The 23,293-nt window shown below is 32.9% G+C and overlaps 2 long non-coding RNA genes across 2 annotated transcripts in view; one reads left to right on the top strand and one right to left on the bottom strand.

Moving 5' to 3' along the window:
- Positions 1 to 23,293, top strand: part of LOC116563249 — a 68,906-nt gene that overhangs the window by 27,466 nt on the left and 18,147 nt on the right. Inside the window, exon 3 of the long non-coding RNA XR_004274304.1 lies at positions 17,010 to 17,107. This is a non-coding gene — a long non-coding RNA (uncharacterized LOC116563249). The remainder of the gene's footprint in view (positions 1 to 17,009; positions 17,108 to 23,293) is intronic.
- On the bottom strand, positions 9,653 to 17,823 carry LOC116563255. Its single transcript, XR_004274309.1, has 3 exons — positions 17,751 to 17,823; positions 10,330 to 10,336; positions 9,653 to 9,662 (listed from the first exon to the last, which is right to left on the bottom strand). It is a non-coding gene; the product is annotated as an uncharacterized LOC116563255 (long non-coding RNA).

The following is a 23,293-nucleotide window of genomic DNA, read 5'->3' as shown; positions in this document are numbered from 1 at the left end:
TGAAATGGGGAGCTACTGAATGGTTTCGAACAAAAGAGTGACATGTTTTCACTTATAGTTTTAAAAAGACCTCTTCTGCTGCTCTTTTAAGACTGAAAGGTAGATTGGTAAGAATAGAAGCAGGAACAAGTTACATTAATAATTAATAATTGAGTTGGATGAAAATATTTTTAAGAAATCTGATGTCTTTGCAGTAAATCTAGTAGCTCTTATATGTGTAAATGTACACATATGGTAGTATAAACATATATTAAGAAGGGCACTTCAAATTAAGAGGATTATGTGGCTTTATGTAAATTGATTATGAGATAAAAATAAAACTAGTTCCCAAAAAAGGGTTATATAAAGGAATAGTTGACATTATATTCAATGTAAATTTCTAGTTATGGAAATCTCATGTATTATTATATTTCAGTTCTGTTGATAATCAGAGTATACATTTAAAACATCCAAGGAGGTTGGGGAGGGACAACATTGGGAGAAATGCCTGATGCAGGTCTTGGGGGATGGAGGCAGCAAACCACCATGGCATGTGTGTACCTATGCAACAATACTGCAAGATCTGCACATGTACCACGGAACTTAAAGTATAATAAATAAATAAATAAATAAAAACTTCTAATGAATGAAGGCATAGAAATCGTCATTGAAAGCAATCACAAATCTAAGATAAATATGTGTGAAAAGATTTTTTGGAGATAACATCGTTTGAAGGAAGTTGAACATTTGACTCTTAATGGTTTTTCTGAGTGGTAACATTTGTCTTGGTCCTTAGTTAATGCATCCTGAATAATACATTCATAATAACAATTTAACTATGCTAGTTTCAGTGTTAAACTGAGGAGTTTTTTGTATGCATACATGTTCTAGGCTATATAAATTAAGTTAGATTTACAGAAAGTCAAACATTAATGTTGACGGAAAGGCAAACATTAATTAACATCACAATGTAGAGAATTCCTCCTTCAAGTATTTTTGTCAACTTTTATATGGAATGTTGAAATTCTGTATCATTATAAAGTGAGAAAAACAGTCAAATTTAATTAGTATAATGTATACTATACATAAAATTTTAAGAGTTTATTGCTTTCAAAAACAAAAAGATGACTAGAAACAATTCATGATCTCTAAAAATTTATTAAAAAAAAATAAGTCAGGGTGGGATTCGAGATGAATGGATGCATTGTTAGGGTAGCTTGTGAATCTCCCCCAATCTCTTAAATTAAAAAAATGGATAAATTAATATAGCAAAACCAAAATTCCCATGAAAATATCTACATGACGAAATGGTTTCATAAAGTCTAAAATATGTGTGTGTAGTCAAACCTATAAGACCCACAAGGAATAAGAAACGGCAAGAGGAGAATCAGAAAAAAAGTAAATAGATTCTTGTAGCCCTGGAATCTGAAGAACCCTCAAGTCACCCGAGATAATCTTCCCAGTTTAAACTGAGAAGAGTATCTAAAACAGAGAAGGGTTTTTAGGCCTAAGCAAATGGATGATTTTAAGGAGACTTTGAAGGATAAAAGCAATCTGAGCCTTTTGAAATCTAGAACCTAAAAAGCCAAAGCTTACATCCAGGAGAAGAACCTCAATTATAAAGAAAGTGTTGGAAATATGATGGAAATGAGCAGGACAGAGACATAGGGGCAGAGAGCTCAAAAAACAAGTGAACATGTTTGATAATTTTGGAAAAATAACAGAAGGAAAAGCTCTAGAAAGGTGGAGTTAGCCAAACTATGCTGACTCATTATTACATTTTGAAAAATACAGAAACATTAATCTCACTTAAAAGTGAGTACCTAAAATGTGTTATACATAAATAAGGGAATACTCACCTGTAATCCCAGCACTTTGGGAGGCCAACATGGGCAGATCATGAGGTCAGGAGATCAAGACCATCCTGGCCAACATGGTGAAACCCCGTCTCTACTAAAACTACAAAAATTAGCTGGGCGTGGTGGTGCATGCCTGCAATCCTAGCTACTCAGAAGGCTGAGGCAGGAAAATTGCTTGAACCAGGGAGTCAGAGGTTGCAGTGAGCTGAGATCATGCCACTGCACTCCAGCCTGGCAACAGTGAGAATCCTTCTAAAACAAAAAATAAATAAATAATAAGTACTTAAATAATGATGCTTCCATAAAAATAATTATACAGAAAAAGAATAAAAAGCAGAATAACATTCCTAAAAGAGGAAGAGCATAATAGAAAGACCTGCTTCCAAATTTAAAAATATATCCTGCTATTCCATAATGATATAAAATTAGTGGGAAAAAAAAAGAAAAAATGATTGAGTTCATGTCCTTTGCAGGGACATGGTTGAAGGTAGAAGCCATCATTCTCAGTAGACTAACACAGGAACAGAAAATCGAACACCACATGTTCTCACTTGTAAGTGGGAGTTGAACAATGAGAACACATGAACACTGGGAAGGGAACATCACACACTGGGGCCTGTTGGGGAGTGGGGGCAAGGGAAGGGAGAGCATTAGCACTAATATCTAATGCATTTGGGGCTTAAAAACTAGATGATGGGTTGATGGGTGCAGCAAACCACCATGGCACATGTATGCTATGTAACAAACCTGCACTTCCTGTACATTTATTCCAGAACATAAAGTAAAATTTACTAAAAATTGTGCAAAAATAATTGAAGCTCTGAAAGAACAACTGAAATCACAAGTCAAAGAAAATAAGAAATGAGGTCAAGAAAATATTTGGAAGAAAGAGTTATGAAAAGAAAGAAAAAAAAATTTAAAAACCAAATTTCATAAGATATATAAAATATGGAAAAATGATATTTTAATAATCTTAATGAAAAATTCACATGGATTTGAGTTCAATATTAGATATAGCATATAAGACATGATAAATGAACAAGATAAAATGGAATCTTTACCCCCAAAAAACAACACAATTCAACAGAATGTAATTTTTAAGTGTCGCTGAAAAAAAACCTAAACAAAATATTGCAATGTCACAGTTCATACATAAAGTAACACAAAATGCACAGATTGACATATGCCAGGAAAAGTAGTAAGTTTTAGTAGAAAGGGAAAGAAAAAGATAATTTTTGGATATTTAGGCAGATAGGTTATGTAATGTACAAAGAAAGGAAAATCAGATTGTCGTCAGTCTTTCTGACAATACTTAAGACCATAAGACAATGAGATAACATATTTAGAATATTCAAGAAAAGAAAAGCTAATATTTTATATTTAGTCAAACTTGACAGAGATATCCATTAGAACCATACAACACTCAGAAAGAAAAATTTTCTATGAATTTTTTAGAAATATAGCAGGTGAAACATTTCCTACAATTAATGATGAGATTTGTAATTTATTTTAATAGATCATGGTTATCAGATTGTTATATAATGTTGATTTTTTGAATACATTTAAATTTTGCTTTAAGATAGGACTATAACAATGAGATAAGTATTACATCATTTATAATTATTTAAGGTTTTCAGGAAACATAATAGATGTCTTCCTAAAATGTGCAGGGGAGCAGAATAATTACTTAAAGCTTTGTGAACTACTTTTTAAAAAAATATTTTGATAGCCTGTGATAGTAGCAGATTGAATATATTATAAACACAGTTATAAGAAAGGATGTAAGCGTAAGGCCGTTGCAATTATCCAGGTAGAAACAATGGTGATTATGCTTCTGGAACCTCTGGTAAATATGAAGAAGGATCAAGCTGGAACTTACTTTAAAGATATAATTAGCAGGATTCAGTGATATAGAACACATAAAGTATTTTTCAAAGAAGGATGAATCACATATGATTCCAAGTTGTCCAGACAGAGAATCTAGAAAATCATCTGGAAAAAAACTTCTTTGACAGAATTCGGTTAGCTGGAAAGCAAATGCGCTTTGGGGATGATGTGGAGGAGGTGAATTTTGCAATAACGAGTTTGAGGTGACAAGCTTCTGAATGTCAAAGACTTTTATATATGCAAGTTGCAAGTTTGTGATCAGGACTACAGACATATACATGTAGCGTTATTTTGAGAGAAATAAATGACTCTAACAACGAACTTGGATGAATATTCTGAAAGACCAAATGAAGATAACTCAAATTTCTAATATTAAGTAACTTCCTATATTTTACAGCCGGTTGCAATCTTTTTCAGCAGTAAGTGTTTCCTGAAAGATGGGGTGATGTTAGAGGGTATATTTTCAAAATATCTTTGTCTTATATTACTCTAAGTAAGTCATTCTTAACAAATGAAATTTTCATGAAGGTTGCTGTGAGCATGTCATATAAAGGCTCAGCTCTCAATTACATTTTAACCTCTCAGTTTACAATACAGTTATCATGGGGTAGATTGTAGAAGTGTATGTGTTGGAGGGGAAGAAAACGTATCCAACTGTATGAAGTAATTTATCTTTGTACATAGATCTAAAACACCAGCTATACTGTTATACTGCAGCATTGCCTATTTTATATGAAAAAAATTAGAAAACAGCCTAAGGCTCTGTCAACCCAATGTCAAAATGAATTGATAAATTCAGCATGAGAACCTCAAAGTTGTATATTAATTTTTTTTATTGCACTTTAGGTTTTGGGGTACATGTGAAGAACATGTAAGATTGTTGCATAGGTATACACATGGCAGTGTGATTTGCTGCCTTCCTCCCCTTCACCTATATCTGGCATTTCTCCCCATGCTATCTCTCCCCACCTCCCCACACCCCTGTCCCTCCCCCATTTCCCCTAAAAATTACACTTGAATTTTAATATTTTCCCTCATTTTAGGTAGATTTCTAATGAGCCAAGATACCTAAGTTAATACTATAAAATTCTATCTTATTAACATATCTGTGCATGTCAAACATTGCACTACTCAAACATATTTTGGTGGGTGGGTTCCATGCTAAATTTGTTTTATTGCTTGAAATATTCAGACAGTCACACTGTAATGACAGTCTATTTTCTGAATCCATGAGCAACTGAGTTTTAGTTGTGACATTATCACCAGTTGAAATATTTCTGTCTTAAAAAAAGTGAATCGTCTTACTTAAGAATTTAACCAGAAAATAAATTGCAAAACACCACCGTGAAGGAAGATAGTTCGTGAAGTTTTATAGTTATGCTGGCCAATAAGTAGACTTTAAAGTCTACCCTCCAGTTGAAGTAAATAGGATTTTAATGATTATTGAAATTTTGGTAGAATTATTTATAAATAACATCACATTAAGTTGAAGAGATAAGAAAATGAAAATATACCTTTCCTGAAATTAATTATCTTTAATCTCAATTTCAGATATCCCTGCCTTATTTTTATTGTTACTGAGAGTATTATAATATAAATCAAGATGTCAGAAACATATGAGACAGCATGTGGTCAAATAAGAGAAAATGTAAGGAAAATTAATTATTAACTTCCTCCCAGAGAATGTAGTATGACTTTAATAAATCAAGTTTATCTAGCTAGCTGTCATCTACTATGTACCTATCTCTACCCACCTACTGATATATTGAATATATTGTGTCCCCAAACTTTAAAATGTTATAAAAGCCTTTGTGAAAATGTTTTATTCTTTAATTTCAAATTAATCTTTGTAAGAGTAGAATTACATTTTAGTTTTTAAAAATCATCCCTAAAACTATCTTGACCTATAACATACCAGAAGTAAAATATTCTCTTAATGTTTCTCTAAAATCTCAGCCTCTATATAACATGTTTTACATAAGAATGTGTCCAAAATTGTAAAATTTAATATATACATTTTGGCTCCACTGAATTTATTGTCCATGAACTAGGACGTAGATTTCAGGAAAGCAGTAGTGTGAAGGATGTGGAAGGTGGTGAGAGACACTGTGTTGTTTCAAGTAGGTGATGGATTGAGGAGCAATTGCAAGCTGGAAACTTCTGGTGATATAAATACCCAGACACATATACATGTAATTTTCTAAAAAGCTCTTCAGTCACCCTTTCTACTTTTCCATATAGACCAAAATTAATTTTTGTGCATCATTTTTCATATTTTTCATTATGGGGGTATCAATACCCATAATTAATATAAAATGCATTTCATTAATAGGCAAGGTAAAGATGGAGATGACTGTAGAGAACTTGGAATTTCAAGATCTACTACATGTTAACAGGATATATGAGGGACTAATGTAAGATCTGCAGACATTTTTTTAGCCGAAGTAGGAAATCTGAATTTTCTAAATGAAGTAAGCAATTTTTAAAATACTGAATTGTTAAAATTAAGTATAAGTATAAAAATAAACGAATAACAAAATTAATTTAGAGGCCACTAATATATTTTTTATTAACTGCATTACAACCTCCATCTTCCGTCTTAACAGGTTTTTCTTCTACTCTGAGCAAAGCTTTTTTTTTTTTTTTTTTCCCGAAAAAAATTTTTATTTTTCTCTTTCCAAAGAGAAAAGCAAGTATAGCTTAAGTTGTTTTCCCACTTTGTCCATGATTGTAGAACTACTACTGGCCAAACCTCCCTGCGGTTAACGTCTATAGTATTTGTTTATCTGAAAATGACTTCAAATTCATTTAATATTTGTATAATATTTTCACCAAGTAGACAACTCTAATTGGCATTATTTTCCCCTTTAAGTAATGTGCAAGTGTCATGGCAGCATCATACAAAAAATACACTACATAAAATAGTAAAGAAAGTTGTTTGGACTGAAGAGATTAAACCAGCAATAAAAACATTGGTAATGGTAAATATGTTGGTAGATATATAATTGTATTGGTCCATTCTGTCTCATGCTGCTGTGAGTAAATTACTGAGTAATTCAGGAAGAAAAGAGGTTTAATTGACTGAGAGTTCCACAGAGCTTGGAGGCATCAGGAAAATTACAATCATGGCATAAGGGGAAGCAACACATCCTTCTTCACATGTGGCAGGTAAAAGAAGTACTGAGCAAAGTGGAACAAGCCCATTATAAAACCAACAGATCTCATGAGAACTCACTCACTATCTCTGAGAACAGCATGAGGGTAACCACCCCCATGATTAAATTATCTCCCTTTGGGTCCCTCCCACAACATATGGGGATTATAGGAACTACAATTCAAGATGGGGTGAGGACACAGCCAAACTTTATCAAAAATACATTTTCATTAGCTAATTTTATTATCCTAAATTTGTTCATTCAAGTAAAAATTATAACAATGTAGTATAGATTTCATAAAATGTGTAGATGCTATATATTAAAAAATAGCACAACCTAATGGAGATAAATGAAGATATATAACTGCAGTTGTTTTCTCATTTTATGGGATACGGTAAAATATAAACATTAATAGTCAATGATAAGCTTAAAATGCATATTATAATTTTCAGATATAACACTAAAATAATCTAAGAGAAGGGGGTGCAAATGAGAGGAAAATGAGAAAGAAATACATCTTTAAAAAAAAGACAGACCTGAGTTGAACCATATTAACAATTAAACTCAGTTAAAAGTGAAATAAAGGCTCAGTGCAGTGGCTTATGTCTGTAGTCTCAGTACTTTTGGAAGCTATGAAGACGTGGTGGAACACTTGACCCTAAGAGTTGGAGACCACCCAGGGCAACATGGCGAGACCCTATCACTACAAAAATAAAATAATTATACGGGAGCAATGGCACATATCTTTAATTCCAGCTACTGGGGGGGTACAGGCAGCTTGAGCCCAGAACATCAAGGCTGCAGTTATCCCTTTTGTGCCACTGCACTCCAGCCTGCGTGACAGAGTGAGACTTTCTCTCAAAAACAAACAAACAAACAAATAAATGAATGTCTAAAATGTCCTACATTTACTAAAGACTTTGGATTTACAATTTAAATTTCCTTAACAAAGATAACTCCAGCACAGGTGGATTAACTGTAAACATTTTGAAACATTTATCCAATTTATCCAAATAATAAAATCTTTCCAAAATTCCTTCAGAATATAGAGAGGGCCTTTTATGAGGTTAATATAACACTGATAGTTAAACCTGGCTAACATAATTAAATAAATAAAATTACAAACCCACATGCCTCATAAATATAAATACAAAAGCTCTTAAGAGAATAATTGTATATAAAATCCAGCTAAATATAAAATAAATTGTACATAATTACCAGGTAGGTTTCCCTCAAAGAATGCAAGTTATTTTAATATTGAAATATCACTGTAATTCACCAAAATAAAGGAGCAAAAATAGCATTATCATTTATTTCAAGGATAGGAAAACACATTTGACCAAATTCAACATTAGTTTATTATACAAGTTATCAACAAAGAAAAGAAATAAAGGTTTTGTATCTGATACAGAGCATCCATGAAAAACTTACAGTTAATATCATTCTATTAGTGAAATATCAGTGTTTCCCCCAAACTTAGGAATGATGAAGGGATATCCATCTTACTATTCTAGTCATCGTTACAGTGGATGCCTTTGCCTGTACAGTGTAACAGGAAGAAATAAAAAAGCATAAAGAACAGAAAATAAGGAGTAACATTGTCCCTAATTTCATATGGATTCTTTTTGTGGAAATTCCTACAAGTGCTATAAAACCACTGCTAAAACTGATAGGCAAATTATCATGCTTGAATGATAGAAGACGATAATCCATTGTATTCTATACTAGCAGCAAGTAATGAGAAGATTAGAAATAAAAAGAATTCCATTTCACAATGGCATCAAACTTAAGATAATATTTAGGAAGGAACTTAACAGATGCTAGTTCTCCATGCCCAAAATAACTAAACCGTTTCGAAAAATTAATGAACTAAACAAATAAAGTGTCCTGTATGTTTAGGGTTGGGAGGATTTGCATTGTGAAAGTGTCAATTCTCTACAAGTCAATTTATAGAGGGAAGAGAACAGCAGGGCTTGTTTTCTAGTCACAACCCTGCTGACCAGAGTAGAATCTGCTCCAGTAGGGATAAGTAAAGAAACCTGCAGAAACCAGCAGGTGGTGAAAATAGTGATCCCTAGCTGACCTCATAGCTTATTAGCATAAGACACTCCCACCAACCCCATGACATTTTATAAATGCCATGGCAATGACCCAGAAGTTACCTCTCCTTTCCCTAGCAATGACCTGAAAGGTACTGTCCTATTTCCTAGAAAGTTCCAAATAACCCATCCCTGAATTTGCACTGAGCCTGCCTTTAATTTGCATGTGATTGAAAGTGGATTTGCCTGAGTATCAATATAGTTTCCAAGCACCCATATTTTGCCCTCTCTGGGTGCACTGCCTGTGAGTTAGCCCTGCTCCAAAGGAGCAGTACTGTTCAGTAAAAGATTGTGGTCTAATACCACCAGCTCACCCTCTAATTCTTTCCTGGGTAAAATCAAGCATCCTGGGCTAAACCCGTTTTGGGACTGCATCAGTTCTGCTGAGATGTGATTCACATGCAATAAAATTCATTCTTTAAAGTGTAGAATTCTGTGACTATTATATTCAGTTGTTCAACCATTCCCACAATGTACATTTAGAACATTACTTTTTCACTTGCAAAGGAAACGCTATACCCAATGGTAGTTATTCCTCATATATCCAACCCTTCCCTACATACCTTTGGCAACTGATAATCCATGATCTGTCTCTACAGATTGATTTACTTGTTCTGAACATTTCATACAGGGGAATCACAATATTTCATCCTTTGGAAATGCTTTATTTCACTTTACAAACTCTTTCTAAGGCTCAAACATGTAGTATGTTTAAGTACTTCATTCTTTTTCATTGCCAAATAATATCTGATTGTAAGATACACTACATTTTATTTATTCATTTATCAGATGATGGATATTTAGATGTTTTCACTTTCTGGCTATTATAAGTACTGCTGCTGTGAATATTCATATAACAGATTTTTATGGAAATATATATCTTAACTTGTCTTCAAAATATACGTAGAATTGGGATTGCTGAGTTTTATGACAGCTCCATGTTTAACACTTTGAGGAACAACCAGACTGTTCCAACATGGCTCCACCACTTAACATCCTAGCAACAAGAAATGAGGTTTCACATTTTTTCAGCCTCCCATGAACACTTGGTGGTATTTGTCTTTTTTGTTTCAGCAACCCTAATGCATTTGAAATAATTTCAAACCCTTTGTGGTTTCTATTTACGTTTCTCTAATGACATAGAATATCTAGAATGACTCTGTGGGCTTGTTGACCATTTGTACACCCTTCAGAAATATGTCTGTTAAAATATTCTGTCTATTAGCAAAATAGGTTATCATTTTATTGATGAGTTGTAAAGTTTTCTTTATATTCTGAATACAGGCCCTTATCAGGTGCGTGGTTTGTAAATATTTTTCCCATTTTTTTTTTTTTTTTTTTGAGAGGGACTTTTGCTCTTGTCACCCAGGTTGGAGTGCAATGGTGTGATCTCGGCTCACTAAAACCTCTGCCCCCTGGATTCTAGTGATTCTCCTGCCACAGCCTCCCAAGTAGCTGGGATAACAGGCACCCACCACCACATCCAGCTAATTTTTGTACTTTTAATAGAGATAGGGTTTCCCCATGTTAGTCAGGCTGGTCTTGAACTCCTGATCTCAGGTGATCACCTACCTTGACCTCCCAAAGAGCTGGGATTACATGCATGAGCCACTGACCCTGGCTGATTTTTCCTATTCTTTAGTTTGTCTTTTTATTTATTGGTGATGCCTTTTGAAGCAGAAATGTTTTAATTTTGATAAGACTAATACATGTTGTTATTTGTGCCTCTATTTGTTATTTTATTTATTGGTGATGCCTTATTTATTTATGCCTTATTTATTTACACCTATTTATTTATTTTGTGCCTCTATTTGTTATTTTATTTATTGGTGATGCCTTTTGAAGGAGAAATATTTTAATTTTGATAAGACTAACTGTTGTTGTTATTTGTGCCTCTGTTGCCATAGCTACTCCATAGCTACCCCATTGCCTAGTCTAAGAATATAAAGATTTATACCTATGTTTTCTTCCAAAAGTTTTATAGTTTAGTTATTACATTTAGCATTTAGGTCTATAATACATTTGCAGTTAATATTTTTGTATGGCATGAGGTAGCAGCCCAACTTCATTCTTTTGCACATGGCTTCTTAGTTGTCCTAGCACCATTGGTAAAAATCTATATCGTCTTTGAATTGTCTTGGCACTCTTGTCAAAAATAAATTGACCATAAATATATGGCTTGACTTTTGGACTCTTAATTCTAGTTTATTGATATTTAAATCAATTCCTTTTCCTTTTATTTTCTTGTCCCCTGCCTCTATGTCCCTTGCCTCCTTCTTTCCTTCCTTCCTCCCTCCTTCCCTCCCTTCCTTCCTTTCTTCTTTTCCTCTACCTGTTTCTTCCTTCTCTTTTTTCTTCTTTTTTTTGAGACAGGATCTTACTATGTTGTGCAGACTAGAGTGCAATGGCTATTCACAGATACCATTATGGCACACTGCAGCCTCCAACCCCTGGGCTCAAGTGACAATACTGCCTCAGCCTCCTGAGGAACTGGAACTACAGGTGCCTTCCACCAGGCCCAACTTATTTAAGTCTATTCTTATGCTAGTATTATTCTGTTCTAATATTTGTAGTTTTAAAGTAAAATTTGAAATCAGAAAATGTGAGTCCTCTAACTCCATTCATTTTTCAAAATTGTTTTGACTCTTCTGAGTCACTTGCCTTTCCATATAAATTTTTAGATAATTTTACCTTTTTCTGCAGGAAATTCATTTGGAATTTACATAATAATTGTATTGAATCTATAGATCAACATGAGAGCAATTGTCTTTTAACAATATTAACAGCATGTCCCAACCCATATATTTTAATATCTTCCCATTTATTCAGGTATTCTCTAATTTCTTTCAAAGTGTTTTATAGTTTTTAATGTACAGATCTTGCGTTTCTTTTGTTAAATTTATCCCTAAGTATTTTATTCTTGTTAATTCTATTGTAGATATAATTGTTTCTTAATTTCAGTTTGGATTTTTTATTGATAGTATTTAAAATTCAAATGGATTTTTTGTGTATTAATTTGGTATCCTACAAATTTGTTGGACTTATTTGTTAGTTTTATTTTTTTAGTTGAGTCTTTAAGATTTTCTGTATACAATGTAATCAACTACAAAAAGTTTTATTTCTTCCTTTGTAAACTGGATGCCTATTATTTCTTTTTCTTATCCAATTTACCTGCCTACAGCCTCCTTTACAATGTTGAATAGAAATGGCCAATATAAATAAATTTTTCATGTAGCTAATCTTATGGAAAAAGCTTTCAATCTTTCCTATTAAGTGAGATATTAGTTGTGGGTTTTTCACAAATGTCCTACATAAGGTTAAGAAAGTTCACTTTTATTGTATTTCATTACTTTTTTCATGAAAGACGTTGGATTTTGAAAAATACATTATCTTCATTTACTAGGATAATCATGTGGGGTTTGGGGTTCCTTTATGATATTTTGGTTTTTAGTTTTGGATATTAAACTAATCTTAAATTCCTGGGATAGATCCCACCTGGTCATTATACATAATTACTTTTATATTTTGCTGAATTTGATTTACTAATATATATTGTATATATAATACTAATGTATATTATCTATACTAATATATTCTATATTAGTTATATAATTATAAAATATATAATAGTATATATGCTAATATAGATTTTATGTATATAATACATAAGTAAATATATACATTATATGTAATATAATGTAACTATATATTAGTAAATCTATATACTAATATAGATTATATATTATAATGATATATTATGTTATAATGTATGCTACATATACAATATATTATATATATTAAATATATATTTGATTTCTTAATATATATTACACATAATATATATACTTTTCTTTTTGACAATGTCGCCCATGCTGGAAAGCGGTGGTTTCATCATGGTTCACTGCAGCTTTGACTTCTGGGCCCAAGCAATTCTACCTTAGTCTCCTGAGTAGCTAGGACCGCAGGTGTACTGAAATATTGGAGTATTTTTTAATTTGTTTTTTTGTTACCTGCATTTATATTATATATAGATCAGTAGTCTTTTTTGTAACGAATTTGTCTGGTATTGGTAACAAGTTAATATTAATCTCAGAATGAGTTGGTAAGTGTTCTCTCCTTTTCTGTTTTTTGAAACAGTTTACATAGAATTGAATTTAATTCCTTAATTTATTTCTAAAATTCACCAGTGAAGCCAACTAGACCTGGGTTTTTCTTTGTGAAAAGTTTTAGAGTCACCTACTTAATCTCTTTAAAGTTCTATCCATATTTTCTATTCCTTTTGAGTTGGTTTGATAGCATTTTAATTTCTAGACATGTATCAGTTTTATCTAGGTGAACTAATACGTTGGCATATATTTACTCATAATTTAACTTATTTTTATTTCTTTAAAGTCTGAAATGATATCCTGTCCTTCATTTTTAATTTTAGTAATTTGAGCATTCTTTTATAAGTCTAACTAAAGTTTTGTCACTATTGTTGATTATTTCAAAGAACCAACTTTAGATTTTTTGATTTATTCTATTGTTCTCCTATGCAAAATTTAATTTATTCTGCTTAACTTTTGTTTGTTTTCTTCCTCCTGCCCACTCAGAGTTTAGTTTTTCTATTTTCTTGGGGTGGACGGTTAGGTTATTAATTTGAAATCATTCTTTCATTCTCTTTTGACATAGGCACTTGTAGTTATAAGTTTTCCTCTAAACAATAATTAGAAAAATACATCAGTGAAACATAATAGGGAGTCCAAAAATTACCTTTATGATAAATGCATTGGTTTCAATGTCTCTAAAGGACTTCAGTGGAGATAGGAATGTCTTTCTCACATGAGGCTTGATAAAGTAAATATGCATATGGACTAAAATGAATTTTTATGGCTCACATCAGAAACATACACACACACACACACACACACACACACACACACACACACACACACACAATTAGAAATAGACTACAGACTTACATAAAAAAGATACAAGCAAAGCTTTTAGGTAAAAAAAGCAGATTATTTTGAAATCTGTAGTAGATGCACATTTCTTACTCAGGACACATAAATAATGAAGGAAAAAATGATAAATTAGACCTAATCAAATTTAGAAACATATTTACATTATATGACACAGTTAAAAATATGAATAGGCAAGCTGTGGTCTAGAAACAACATTTATAAAACACATATCACAACAAAACATGTGTCCAGAATATATAATATCCTAAATAAATTAAAACTAAGAATAAACACATAACAAAGGATTGGCAATCAATTTGAACAAACAATTCACAAAGGAAGCAAAATAATGGGCCAATATGCACATAAAAAGTGTTCAATATGATGAATCATTGGGTATATGCAAATGAATATCACACGAGACATACTCAAATAGGAAAACTACATTCTGGCAACATTAAATGTTGGCAAGGATGTGGATTAGGAACTCTCATCTATCACTAGTGGGACCTTCTTTGATGGAACCTCTGACAAATTGGCAGATTATTCTGATTTTAAACAAACACATATTGTATGACCTACTATTCCAGTTAAAGTCATTTATTTAAGATGAATAAAAATATAAAACCAGAAAAAGTCTTTCATAACAATTCTATTTATATTTGTTAGAATATGAAAACATTATAAGGGCTGATCAACAGGAGAATGAATAAACAAATTGTTTTCTATGTATACTATGCTACACTATTCACCATTAATAAGATACATTCATTAAGATAGGTGAATTACATGGACATTATGGTGAGTGAAAGAAACTAGTCATAAAATGGTAGCTACTTCATGATTTCTGTTACACGAAAGTCTAAAAACTTCAAACTTGTTTGTGGTGGAAAAACAACAAATGTTGCCTTTTGGAATTAAAAGTGTAGGATACTAGGGAACATTGTGTGGTGGTAGTAATGTTCTTTATTTTGATAGAGGTGTAGGTTAGATGGGGGTAAATTTATTAAAACTCACAAAACTGTATTCTAAAATCTCATGTATTTCATCGTATGTAAATTTTGCCTAAAAAATAAAAACCACAGACAAAATTTGAATTCTAATTAGTAGATTTTTTATTGCAGTATGAATTAAGAAATCTAAAATTTTTTTCTGTAACTTCTAATTTGAAAAAAATGAGTAAATACACTGAGGTAGATTAGAGTTAGACTTTTTTACTATTGAGAAGGGAAATTATAAATACAGAAAGGGAAAAGAACAGCATTAAGCAATGTGAGTCCAGATCTCAGTCTCTAAACACTAATCTCTACTAAGAGAAATTAAAGTTCCTTGAAGTAATGACTAATTCTTATACCTTTTGGAGTTTAAAACTGTACCAAGGAGATTAAAACTAAATCAACATAAAGTGTTACTGAAAATAAAGTAATTGTTCTAACTTATAATCCTCTAGGATTAGAGATAAAGGAATGTAGAGATAAAATATGGTTTCAAAGGCTTTCCCTTGTGCAAGGAATAGGAAAGTGCAAGTTAAATGATAGTGCCAGGTAAAGGCACTGCTGAGGCGAGAAGCACCTTGACTAGAATCATGGCAAAGTGACAAAGAGTTTTACATTGGGAATTTTCTTTACAACTGAGCTTATCTTTTTCTTAACACTAACAAGTCTTGATGTAGGCAGACCCTAGGATACCCTAGGAGCAAAATAAAACATAGCACTTTACTTAAATTCAGATAATTCTATTTTGACAAAAAAGACAAGAGAAAAATGCAAAATGTTAGGAAAGTTGGAAAATTTCTCTGTCTGCTAGATCATTCAGCCTAATATAAGGGACTGTGAAATGATGATCTTTCATATTAACAAAAAGTGTTAATATGTTTACATTCTTCAAGATATAAAAGATTAATTTACCTATTCCATAAGTACATAATTAGTAGTAATTATTCAAATGTAAAATATAAATTACAGTACCACATTTATTTTAACTTTTATGCATAGTAAAAATCTATGAATAAATGTAGTTTTCAGACAGAATAAGTTAAAATTGTGAATATTTAAAGTTTTACATAAAGAAAAGTTTCTGTAAGTGACAATTTCTGTTTTTGATTCATTTTGTAACTGTTTATATAATCATGAAACCTATTAGTATGAGCCAAAGAAGAGTTTATTCATGTAACATAAATTATTTCTGGGCTACTTCATGCTTTTTCCTCTGCCATTCCTATTAGAACTAATTGGTGTAATTCATGTATTACTGGGAATCCTATGAGCCTACAAATAACATTGTAATTATCACTTCAAATTTTCAAAAAACTTTATCAAATTTGACAACCTCCCACAATTCTGTATTAGTATCTAACTATATGTTGATTATCTTTATCATGATCTTAAAAGAGAACACATTTAATTGAAAGAATGTAATTAGAGTTCATTAATTACTGAAATTTTTCTCAGTTAATGATTTTTCCATATGTAGTCAATAAAGTGTATTGTGAATATCAGTAAAAGTTACCAAAATCTCTTAGAGAGAGATCAAGAATAACCCAATGAAGAAAGTTTGGTTGCTATTAGTTTATGAAATGTTAGTACATTTATTTTTATAAATATAATTCTTCGTTCATAAGAAGTCTCTATACAAAATTGTAATCTCTACCCAAAAAGTGGTCATTTTTAATTTATCTTTGTATTTCTGGCATTTAGAACAATGTCTGGCACAGTGTACTTTATGGCCAAAATAATGGAAGGAAAAAAAGGAGAAAAAGTCGGGGAAAGAGGAAAAGAAGTTAGCAGAGTACAAAGGTAGGCCTTCTGAAAACAGATAAACTAAAACTTTGTGTGTGTGTATGTGTAAGAATTTTGGATGGAGATAGCAAAAATATTCCCAGGAGTATTTGTTAAGTATGCTTTAATTTAAGATTAAAACAAGGACAGTGTTATTTTCAGTCTTCATCTGATGTTAAGTGAGTAGATGGACAAAGTTCTTTGCTTTTGTAGTTTAATATTAATTAAGACAATTTGTAGGGTATGAAAGATCTAGGGACTTCAGAAAGTTGGAAGGTCAATGAACTGTCATTGTTTTATTTTTCAGAATTTTCTTAGCTGTTCTTGGAAGGCACTCAAATATACCAGTCTAGAGTGTCAGTTTGGAAACCAGCTCACCTCCATCATTTCCAGTCGTTTGACACTGTGAGTTAAGATTTACTGTTTCTCTTTCAGCATGGGTAAAATGGAAACAATCTACATCCACAACCAAATTATCATTGGATTGTCAAATTGTTTTTAGTTTTTACCAATATGTTTGGCATATAGGTTGTCATTTTCTTCAGAATTAGAAAAATCTGTTTTAAAATTCATAAAGGGCCAAAAATAATCTTGAAAAACCAAAGCAATTCTAAGCAAAAAGAACAAAGCTGGAGGCATCACATTGCCTGACTTCAAACTATACTACAAGACTAACCAAAACAGCATGGTCTTCGTACAAAAACAAACACATAGACCAATAGAACAGAAAACAGTCCAGAAATAAAGCTACACACCTAAAACTATCTGATCTTCAACACAGTTGGCAAAAATAAGCAATGGGGGAGATGACTGCCTATTCAATAAATGATACTGGGATAGCTGGCTAGCCATATGCAGAAGCATGAAACTGGACCCATACATTTGACCATATACAAAAGTTAACTCAAGATGGATTAAAAATTTTAATGTAAGACCTCAAACTCTAACAAACCTAGGAAACAGTATTCTGGTCACTGGCCTCAGGAAATAATTTATGGCTAAGTCCGCAAAAGCAATTGCAACAAAAACAAAAATTGACAAGTGGGACTACTGCACAGCAAGATAAACTATCAACACAGTAAACAGATAGTGACAGAATGGGATAAAATATTTGCAAACTGGCTGGGCGCGGTGGCTCAAGCCTGTAATCCCAGCACTTTGGGAGGCCGAGGCGGGTGGATCACGAGGTCAAGAGATTAAGACCATCCTGGTCAACATGGTGAAACCCCGTCTCTACTAAAAATACAAAAAATTAGCTGGGCATGGTGGTGCGTGCCTGTAATCCCAGCTACTCAGGAGGCTGAGGCAAGAGAATTGCCTGAACCCAGGAGGCGGAGGTTGTGGTGAGCCAAGATCGTGCCATTGCACTCCAGCCTGGGTAACATGAGTGAAACTCCGTCTCAAAAAAAAAAAAAAAAAATTGCAAACTATGAAACTAATAAAGATCTAATATCCAGAATCTGTAAGGAACTTAGACAAATCAATAAGCAAAAAACAAATAATCTTATTAAAAAATGGGCAAAGGACATAAACAGACCCTTCTCAAAATACATACAAGTGGCCAACAAACATATGAAAAAATGTTCAACCTCACCAATTATTATATGAATGCAAATCAAAATCAGAATAAGATATCATCTCACACCAGTCAGGATGGTTTTTGTTAAAGGGTTAAGAAAAATAATGAATGTTGGTGATGCTCAGAGAAAAGGGAACACTTAAACGCTGTGAGAATATAAATTAGTCCAGCCAGTATGGAAGGCAATTTGGAGATTTTTCAGAGAACTGAGACTTGAACTATCCATTCAACTGAGCAATCCCACTACTGGGTATATATCCAAAGGAAAATAAACTGTTCTACCAAAAGGACACAGGGACCTGTATATTTGTTGCAGCACTATTCACAATAGCAAAAACCTGGAATCAACCTAAGTAACCATCAACAGTGGATTACATAAAGAAAATGTGGTGTATATATACACTATGGAATACTACACAGCCATAAACAAGAATGAAATCATGTCCCTCGCAGCAACATGAATACAACTGGAGACCATTATGCTAAGCGAACCAACACAGAAACGGAAAACCAAAGACCACGTATTGTCACTGGGAGCCAAACACTGGGTACATATGGACCTAAAGATAGGAATAAGAGATGATAGACTACTAGTTGGAGAGGTGGGGAGGGCTGAATAACTACCTATTAGGTACTGTGCTTACTACCTGGGTTATAGGTCCAATCATACCCCAAACCTCAGCATCATGTGATAAATCCTTTTCACAAACCTGCACATGTACCCTCTGTTTCTAAAATAAAGGTTGAAAAAAAAATAAACAATGTCTCCTTGAGATACTCATTTATATTCACCTGAAGCTAGTGAGATGAAGTACCTCCTTATTTGTTGTTGTCAATTTCATCTTTTGTGAAACTCCCATTGCAGTCCTTTGTCTATTTCCATCTAGTTGTTTTCTTACATTTTGATTCAAATATCTGCTTTTTCTTGAGGTTTAAGAATTCATCACTCAGCTTAATTATTTCAAAAATTAGTTGATTTACTTTTAAAGTACCATTATCACAAGTATTTTGCCACTTGAGCTCTAAATAGTTCCCATATTCTTTAATAATTTTCTTATTAGTCTATATAATATTGAAAAATAAACTTTTAAGCTATCTTTTTACTGTTGGATTATAGTTTGTGTTATCAGAAAACATGGTTTGTATAACACATATTCTGTGGAATCCATAGATGCTTCCTTTACTGATTAGAAAATAGAGACATTCGGTAAATACTTCATGTGTGTTTGATGAGAATGCATTTACCCTATTTTAGGGGTGCAGACTACTTCACATTTTTCTTTTCATTAAGCTAGGTTATTGGTTCTTCAATCTTCTGAGCCAGGCGTAGTGGCTCATGTGTGTAATGCCAGGACTTTTTGAGGCCAATGTCTTCTAATATTTTGATCAATTTCCAATCCACTCCCTTCCATTCTATCTTTTAATTACTGCTATTTAGTATTTCTTGTTTTTTTTTCAAGGTTAAAATATTACAAATATATTTCATTCAATTGTCAATTAAATTAATGAAAATATTTTACTGAAATGTTGCTCACCATTTCTTTTTTCTTTCTCACGTATTTTTGTTTTTTTGTTTGTTTGTTTGTTTGTTTTTGAGATGGAGTCTCGCTCTGCTACCCAGGCTGGAGTGCAATGGCGTGATCTTGGCTCACTGCAACTTCTGCCTCGGAGTTTCAAGCGATTCTTCTGTCGCCACCTCCCAAGTAGCTGGGACTACACATGCACGCCACCATGCCCAGGTAAATTTTGTGTTTTTTAAAGTACAGACAGGGTTTCAGCATGTTGGCCACGGTTTTCTCAAACTCCTGACCTCAAGTGATCCTCCCGTCTCGGGCCTCCTAAAGTGCTGGGATTACAGGCCTGAGCCACCAGCACCTGGCCTTACCATTTTTTCTTGCATCTCACTTCTTATCTGAGAAAGTTTTTGGTTTATCAGAAGAACAAATTTTAATTTTTTTTTTTCAATGATGATCTGTGGGTTGAGTACTCATATATTTACTTTTATCTCAGTATTGGAGAAAAACTATAAATATATTAATAATTTATATAAAATATATATAATTATATATAATTTTACCAGGATATAGAATTCTAGACATTTTCCCCTGTACTTTAAAAGGACTATTTACTTTTTGCTTCGGTGGTTGTGGATGACAAGTTTGCTGTCAAATTGTCACTTTCTTACATAGGTATTTGTATGTTTCTCTCTCGTAGCTTCTAAGGTTTTCGGTTTTTTCTTGATGTTATAAAACTTTATAGTGACATATACATGTGTGGCTTTATTTTTATTTATCTTGCTTGGAATTAGATGCAATTTTGTCAGTCTAAGGCCCATGTCTTTTCAATCCATAAAACTCCAATTTATGTAATCTTTTGTCTCTGCTATTTCTTCTAGTCTCTAATTCTGAATCTTCATTCAGGTATGTTTTGGTGATTTTTTAATTTATTCTTTCTATTTCCTAACTTATTTTTTTATATTGTCCACGCCATTAATGTTTGTGCTGCATTGTATCAATTCCTGAGTATATTGTTTTGATTATTTCTCTCTTTACATGGAGTCATTATAACATGCACTGTTTATGAGTTTTCTATTTTTATTTTAATATCTATTTTATCTCCCAAAATTATTTTTTTCTACTTATCATTGATTTAAGTCTACATATATTTGTTTTATAACTTTTTTGATTATTAAAGGAATATTATTTTCTTTTTAAGTATTTAAAATATATTGGCTTTAAATTATTTTTAGAAGATTATTCTAATATATGTCCTTTCACAGATGGTAGCTAATTCTCCCAATAGATGATTATCTCATGACATAGCTTTCCTCATTTGTCTGAAACTTCTTTTTTTAAAGCTTATTATGGAAAAAAAGAGGCTGGGTATACATGTCTATGTTGGTACCTGTTGGACTCCTTGGATCCCACCTGAGTTCCCAGTCAGAACCAGATTTTGCATTGGTAGCACAGGCTCATTTTCTTATAAATAAAATTCAGATCATTTGCTGGAACCATTGGGCAGTTTGATGTAGGACATGATTAAGGGTTTTCCCTAATTATTGAGAGCTATTTAATAAGCTTGTAGGTAGAAGCCACAGGCGGCATAAGATAAGATGTATTTTAGTCACTGATCATGAGAACAAGATTCTTACAGTATCTCTGGACCCTGAATTCAAGGGCTATTCCTCTAGCTTATTTTTTAAAAAATTCTCTAGTGCATCTCCCTGTTTCTGATCTGTATTAGGGCTCTCTAGAGGGACAGAACTAATAGGATATATGTATATATAAAAGGAATTTATTAAGGATAATTGGTTTACACAATCACAAGGTAAAATCCCACAACAGGCCAGGCTGTCTGCAAGTTGAACAGCAAGGAAGCCAGTGGTGGATCAGTCTGAGTCCCCAAACCTTAAATGTAGGGATGCCGACAGTGTAGCCTTTAGTCTGTGGCCAAAGACCCAAGAACTCCTGGCAAACCACTGGTGTAATTTCAACAGTCCAAAAGCTGAAGAACTAGGTATCTGATGATTCGAGAGCAGGAAGCATCCAGAAAGAGGAAGGCTGGAAGACTCAGCAAATCTTCTCTTCCATTTTCTGCTTGCTTTATTCTAGCAGCACTGGCAGCTGATTAGATGATGCCTACCCAGATTGAGGGTGAGTCTGCCTTCCATAGTCCACTGACTCAAATGTTAATCTCCTTTGGCAACATGGAACACACCCAGATACAATACTTTAAATTCTTAAATCCAAACAAGTTGGCAGTTATCACATGATCCAAAATTTCGACTCTTGCTCTGAGGCTTTGACCTTCTCTTATTGCTGGTCTGTTTTTCTTTTCTCTGAGATATTTATTTTGGTATTGAGGTTTGCTATGTTGTATATGCTTCATTGTGTATCGATGGGAAGGAGCGGTAAATTTCTGCATCAACCAAAACCTATATGTTTACTTTTTAAAAAAGACTTCTTTGAAGCAGTTTAAAGGAATGTATCCCAGGGTGTGTTTTTTTGCTGCTGTTAGATGAAGTAGTCTATAGATATTAATTATATACAGTTAATGGATAATATTGAGTTCAACTAGGTCCATACTGATTTTCTGCTTGCTGGATCTGTCTATTTCTGATAGACTGGTGTTGAAGCCTCCAACTATGATAGTAGTTTTTTTTTTTTTTTTAATAGAATCTCGCTCTGTCACCCAGGCTGGAGTGCAGTGGCATGATCTCAGCTCACTGCAACCTCCACCTGCCAGGTTCAAGTGATACTCCTGCCTCAGCCTCCCGAGAGGCTGGGATTACAGGCACCTGCCACCTGTAATCTAGCTAGTTTTTGTATTTTCAGTAGAGATGGGGTTTTACCATGTTGGCCAGGCTGGTCTCAAACTCTTGACCTCTGGCGATCTGCCTGCCTTGGTCTCCCAAAGTGCTGGGATTACAGGTGTGAGCCACCGTGCCCAGCAGATGGATTTTTAAATTTTTTTCTTACAGTTCAATCATTGCTGGCCTCAAATAGTTTGATGCTTTCTTGTTAGCACACACACATTAAGGATTGTTACATCTTTTTGGAGAATAGATCCCTTTATTATTATATAATAGCCTTTTAAAAATCCCTGGTAATTTCCATTGTTTCAAAGTCTGTTCTGTCTGAAATTAATATAACTACTGCTTTCTTTTGATTAGTGTTAGCATGATGTTATGTTTCTCCTTCTCTTTACTTTTAATATATATGTGTTTTATATTTGAAGTGGGTTTCTTGTAGGTAACAGGGAGTTGGATCCTGTTCTAGATCCACTCTGACAATCTTTGTCATTTATTGGTGTATTTATGCTACTGATGTGTAAAGTGATTATTGATGCGGTTGTGTTAATATCTACCAATAAATAGAATATAGTTACAACTATAGAATGAACTAAAACAAATATAACTATAACAAATTGAATAAACTATATTCTATTTATATTTTATAATTTGTAACTATATTCTGTTTATTGTACTTTTTGTTTCTAGTTTTGTCTTCTAC

Source organism: Sapajus apella, unplaced genomic scaffold, assembly GCF_009761245.1.
Source record: "Sapajus apella isolate SASKATOON/1434 unplaced genomic scaffold, GSC_monkey_1.0 scaffold2, whole genome shotgun sequence".
NCBI lineage: Eukaryota > Metazoa > Chordata > Mammalia > Primates > Cebidae > Sapajus > Sapajus apella.
Note: the sequence above shows the minus strand (reverse complement) of the source record. Positions and strands in the feature narration are given on the sequence as shown.